The 6000-nt window shown below is 33.8% G+C and overlaps 1 protein-coding gene and 1 long non-coding RNA gene across 7 annotated transcripts in view; one reads left to right on the top strand and one right to left on the bottom strand.

Annotated features, from left to right (window-relative positions):
* TDRD3 (tudor domain containing 3) overlaps positions 1–6000 on the bottom strand; it is a 154123-nt gene that overhangs the window by 7496 nt on the left and 140627 nt on the right. The gene's annotated exons all lie outside the window — the stretch shown is intronic.
* The window catches only part of LOC102497198 (uncharacterized), a 41465-nt gene that overhangs the window by 19771 nt on the left and 15694 nt on the right, over positions 1–6000 (top strand). The gene's annotated exons all lie outside the window — the stretch shown is intronic.

The raw sequence follows: 6000 nt of genomic DNA, 5'->3' as shown, positions 1-6000 counted from the left end.
GACCAAGTTTTTTAAAAGACTTGTAATAACTTTTATAAAATGGAACTGTCCAATGTCTTCTTCACCTAAGCTTTTGGGATATAAAACAAGAAACACTTTAATGGGACCAAGAGTTTTGCTCTCATCTCAGACAAGTTTTCAAATAATACCTGGTTAAAAGAAACTTAACAACTAATATTCAAAATTAGCCCCATTTTCATGCCACTATTCACTAATTTATTGCTCCTTTTTAATGAAAAGACAAAGTATGCAATTATCATTGTGATACCAAGCATGCGTAAAGTGGTATTTTCAAAAACAAACCACAAAAATAAGAAAACAATACAAAAAGAAGATAAACAACTTATCTATAAAATATTTTTGACAAGTCACAACTACATATTTTCTGCACATCATCTTCAGTCTCTCATTAGTACAGACTATATCTGGAGTGAAAACATGGACATGTCTTCCATTTGTAAGTGAGCTTTGTTATAAAAGTTACTTGAACCTGGAATACTCTTTGATAAAAGGTATGAAACTCACTGACAAGGAAGTCAGATTCTCTGTTCTACAAATAGCAAGGTGCAGATAAACATACAACCAGTACCCTAAGGAAGGAGGTGGATCAGTGGCTCTCCAATAGGAACTGTCTTGCCACTTGGGCGCATTAGGAAATGTCTGGAGGAAGCCGTTACTTCATCTAATAAGTAGAGGCTGCTAAACCTCCTACAAGACACAGGACAGCCCACACAACAAAAATTATTCAGTCCTAACACCAACAGTGCTGAACTGGGCTAGGCAAATGAACTTCCTACTCCCAAGTACCAAGACAGCCTGGAAAAGAGTTCTGAAATTCAGGAAGTTTGCATTGGTACCTTCCCTTTTTCTTTTTGCACATTTCTCCCTCTGCCTGTGCTCCTAAGGCCAACCACCCTAACCATCATACCACTAGCTTGCCCCATATTTTTATTTTATTATTACTTATTTGGCGGGTAAATATGGGACTCTTTTTCAAATGAAATTTTGTGTATAATTCCAACTCAAGACAGATAGGCTCAGTTAAAGTGGATATTAAAAGATGTGTGTGTGAGCAGGACCCCCTTGGCTTTCTCTGCATCTTCCCTCCAAGATCTGTATCTTCAAGGACACAAAAATTAAAAACCCAACCTAATTCAACCTCTGCTGGGCATTGGGAACCAACTGGGTGAAGTGACTTGATTATGAGAACAGGTGCTAAGGGAAGGCAGGAACCAGAAGGCAATCCTGTCTCTGACTTCAGAGCCCTTTCTCCTGGCCTTCAATCACAGAGAAAAATCTAATCCTCCTCAACGCCCAGAAAGTAAGTGTTTCAGAAGACAATAAACACTTTATATATCCAAATGGGAAAAAACATCTCAGGCTTTATTAACAGATGAGAAAATTTTTAAAATATAGAAGCAAGTATAGTAAAGTTTATGAAAACTGATTTATCATTTGAAGCTTTAAGTAAAATAAAATTCTACTTTAGAAGAAATTATAATGGCAAATTACTATGTCCCTTTCCCTCAGAGCTGCTCTAAGATGATCTTATGCAGTATGTCCAGGAATATTTTATTTAAGCCAAAACATTGTATAGAAGAAAAGATAAAAGAAACTGCTAATTCAAAAGAAGGAAAAAATCAGATTCAAAATTTAAAGCAACTGTTCAAAATGCCTAACCAACATAACGATGTTTTCATTACTGTATCATGCAAAATTTCAGGAGGACTTGCAAACCAAAGCACAATCATTAGTTTTTGTTTTGTTTTGTTTTGTTTTAAATGCAAGAGGGTACATGTGCACATATGAAAAAAAAAGACAGAAAACACTCCTCCATGGGGCTCTGTCACAAAGCAGTCTTCTTTTTCCTCTATTTATCTATTCTGTTAGGATCTTGGGCATGTACACATTCATGCCTGGTGTAGCCGCAGGGGCCAGAATCCCAACCATGGCTGTCCAGGTAGGATCTCGTTGTACTATGGGGTCAGCCCTAAAGGACAGTCGACTAGACTTTAACATGAAAGAAAAATTGGATTTTTCAAATGACAGTTAAAGCAAATACAGAACTGTTCATCACTGTCCTTCCTCTAACATTAGTAAGATCTTCCACCCTTTAATATTACCCTTTAATACAAAGTAAACAAGCTATTTTTGGCAGTTTAGGCACTCGTTAAAATTCAACTAACCATCAAAAGGCTGCATACATATTTTAACTAGAATATAGTCCAAGGAAGAAATTAGGAGAGGTGTCACTCTTACGAAATTCAAAATGGTGAAAATAATAGTTACTGGGTCCAGCAGACAGTGTAATGGTTAGGTCACTTAACTCTCAAATGACTAACCACAGTTCAAGTCCTGGACCCAGTGGCCTCAAATTCACACTGGGTGTGTATGCGTGTGAGCCTAAGATCCCAAGAGAAGAATGGAGGAGAAGAGATTGTGGCATGGTTCTCCCCCTAAGGCGGTAATTTCTCACTTTCCCTCTCACTGTCTGTATCACTGTTTCTGTCTCCCCAATGAACTTCACCCCTAAGGAAAAAAATCTTTACAAAAAATTATAGATCTCCTTCCATTCAAAAATATGTATGTGGGTTTATTTACAATTTAAAATAGAAAACAAAAAAAGAGAAAATTAACACTTTATTGTGTGCCCGACGTTTTGCATGTTATTTTCTTTAAACCTTGGAATGGTACTTTGATTATTCTTTTATAGATAAAGAAACTAAGGCTCAGAGTAATTAACTCTGTTATGTAAATGACCAAGCTTCTGTAAAACCACTGGACTGGATAATCTAAAGATCTTCCCATTGTATCACATAGTGTATATTGTATGTTGTTTTGCTTCACAGAGTTTTCCTTATTTTTTTTCTAACAGCCCAATTTTTTTCCTATGATTTATTTCATTATGAAATTTTTAAAAACTTTCAACTTTATGAGGTATAACAGGAACTGTATGTATTTAAAAGGTATGTGATATATATGTACATAGTGAAATAACCATAATAAACATCGTATGTATCACCACACAGTTATTATATTTTTTTTCCTTGTGGCAAGAACACTTAAGATCTACTCTCTCAGCAAATTTCCGGTACAAAAAATACAGTAGTTAATTACAGTCATCATTCTGTACATTAGATCTCCAGAATCATCCACCTTACATAACTGAACTTTGAACATTTTGACCAATCGTTTCCTCTACCTCCTTGCTCCCAGTAAACACTGTCATACTCTCTTGCTTCTATGAGTTTGACTATTTTTGATTAAACATATAAGTGAGATAATGTAGTATTTGTCTTTTGCATCTGGCTTATTTCACTTACCATAATGTTCTTCAGGTTCTACAGTAGATTTTAAATAAATAGAGGGAATCAAGACTGAAGCGAGTATAAGCATCATTTAATGGTCATCATCATTGTTGAAGTACTATAGTAAAGTCAAAAATATGAACGTACCTCTCTAAACTCATTTCCTGGTCTGCTGTAAGTTATTAATATGTTTTAAAAGCTTGTCCTAAAGTCAGAGTAAAGAACTTATTCCTGCTCCAAAAGACATCAATCTACTCAGATTTCTTTGAGAGGTACTATATCATGGCACTGGCATTTAAGAGCTCAGTTTCTTAAGTCAGGTCTGAGTCTGGGTTTAGACTCCACCATGTCCTAGGCATGTCACTCAACTTTCCTGTCTCAGTTTCTCACACTGAAAACAGTAATGACCTCATGGCATATAAGAAGAATTATATAAGATGGTATCAACAAAGAACTTAGAAAATAAGCGATCTATGTCAGCTATTACTCTGAATTGATTAACTCAATGAAAATAAACTAAACATTCCTAATTCAATTAAACGATCTACATTCACAAATAGTGCTGAAAATCAGAAACAGCTTGTTGTAAGAGTATTCTTCAGATTGCTTTGGGAAGATAAAGAAATAGAAATAACTTTGGAGAAAATAAAAAGGGCAAATCAAGCAAAGAAGTTCTTGCTACCTTTTATTTCTCCAGAGGTTCAAAAACTATAAACAGTAATTACTACTTCATAATGATAGACTGTGTTTTACAGAAAAGCCCAAAAAAGTTTATATAACTGAACAACTGAGATAGAAATATGGTATGTTTCAGTGACCTTATCACAGATTTAAAAAAAAAATTATTATTTTATTTAACTTTATTTATTTAATTATTTAATTTGACTAGAGCGGGAGAAAGAGAGAGAGAAAGAGAGAGAGAAAGCAAGCTACCAGGTCCAGCATTTGAACCACAGTCGCCAAGAGGTAGTCCAGTGCCTTAACCACCATGCCACCTGCCAGCCCCATTATCACAGATTTTTTCTAAATGAATTACAGAAAAAGTTCCATGTCAAATTTATAAAATATAGGCCAGATCTTTGCCATTAAAAAGTGTTGAGGTTTGGAGTAGAGAAGGAAGAAATAGTAAAGAAATGCTTGGTATAATTGCATTGTAGCAAATGATAAAGAAATAAAAATTATTTCTGATGTTTTCATTCCCTTACTGAGAACTAAAGAACATATAAGACTGACAAGAATGAAAAATTTAAACCTTAAAGCAGGTAGAACACCAACATAACAAACACTTTTATCACATTTAACTCCCAATTCATGGCCAACAATCCATACTAACAATGTCTACATAACAAACTATAATTATTTCTCTTTAATGAAACATAAAAAAAAATACATACTTAAAAATCCTTACCTATTATCAGGGCAATACTGAAAGCTATAGTTTTAGAAATGTGAGGTATCCCAGGAGTCACTGATCTGATTTTCTCTGTAGTATAAAATTAATCCAGTACATCACACCCAAATGTGTTTCTTTCTCCTTCAAGTAACCAGTGAGGGTAGCTCAGGCTTTCTTGGGCAGCCAATTCTACTGCTCTCTCTCCTTCACTAGAAAGTATAAATCTGTATTTATGAAACTTCTACCTATATTTCCTAGTTGAGCCTGTTTCATTTGCTATATGAAATGTTTTAAAGTATTTAAAAGTAAATATTATATCTCTCCTTATTCAAGTAATAAGAATAGTAAACTATTATGTCTAATCTAGTTTCTAGGACAGAAAAACATTTGGTTCATAGAATCATTATTTCCAGAATCTCCATCATCTTGATCATTTTTTTTTCCTCTACATATTTTAATTTTACTATTCTACATAACCTAGTACTCAGAATAATGTTCCAAGTACAGACTGTCTGGAATATAATACTATTATGATAGTATTGTGATAAAGGTACTCTATTAGGTACCTTTATCTATTTAGGTATTCTATTAGGGAAAATATAAATTTATTGGTCAATATAGTCTTGCTTTAATATTTTTAGCAGCTACTCAATTATTGCTCATTCATGTTGTACTTGCCATCAAGCCTAATCCCTATAACATAGTCTCAGATCTTTTTTATTCTACATTTGAAGAGAACTATGTTCCTACCCTAAATACAGTTTTAAATTTAAGTGCAGTTGAGGTCCATACACTGATGAAAGCTATAATTTTGTAACAGTATTATCACTGGTATAATCTGAATAAAAATATAACATTATACCAGGTATTTCTAGCAAGTAATTTTAGTAATTTGTTTGCCTTCATTTTTGCAGAGTTGAGTGGAAGTTAGAGGACCACCATCTAAAAGGGCAACATCTAGATGCATAGGTAAAATGTAGTTTAATCTTGAAAACAGATCATAGTGAAAGTCAGAAGATTAAGAGTTTCAGTACATGGTTAAACTCTTTCAGTAGCAGAATAGTAAGTTAAAAGAAATAGGTCAATTTTTTGCTACCCTATGAAAAATACCTTCAGGTCCCTTAAGAAATATCAGCTGATACCTTTACCTATATACATCTTCAGTTTTCTACACAAAATTCTCTACATTTTATGAGAAATGAAGATTAAATGAAATAAATTGTTGAAGGCCATTTTCTCAAAACAATTTATCAGGTACTGAAGGCAAACTTACTATATGCTGAACACTGTTAGGTAAAT

The sequence above is a fragment of the Tupaia chinensis genome, unplaced genomic scaffold (assembly GCF_000334495.1).
Source record: "Tupaia chinensis unplaced genomic scaffold, TupChi_1.0 Scaffold000686_1, whole genome shotgun sequence".
Classification (NCBI taxonomy): domain Eukaryota; kingdom Metazoa; phylum Chordata; class Mammalia; order Scandentia; family Tupaiidae; genus Tupaia; species Tupaia belangeri.
The sequence above is the reverse complement of the archived record's forward strand: the minus strand, read 5'-3'. Positions and strand labels throughout refer to the sequence as shown.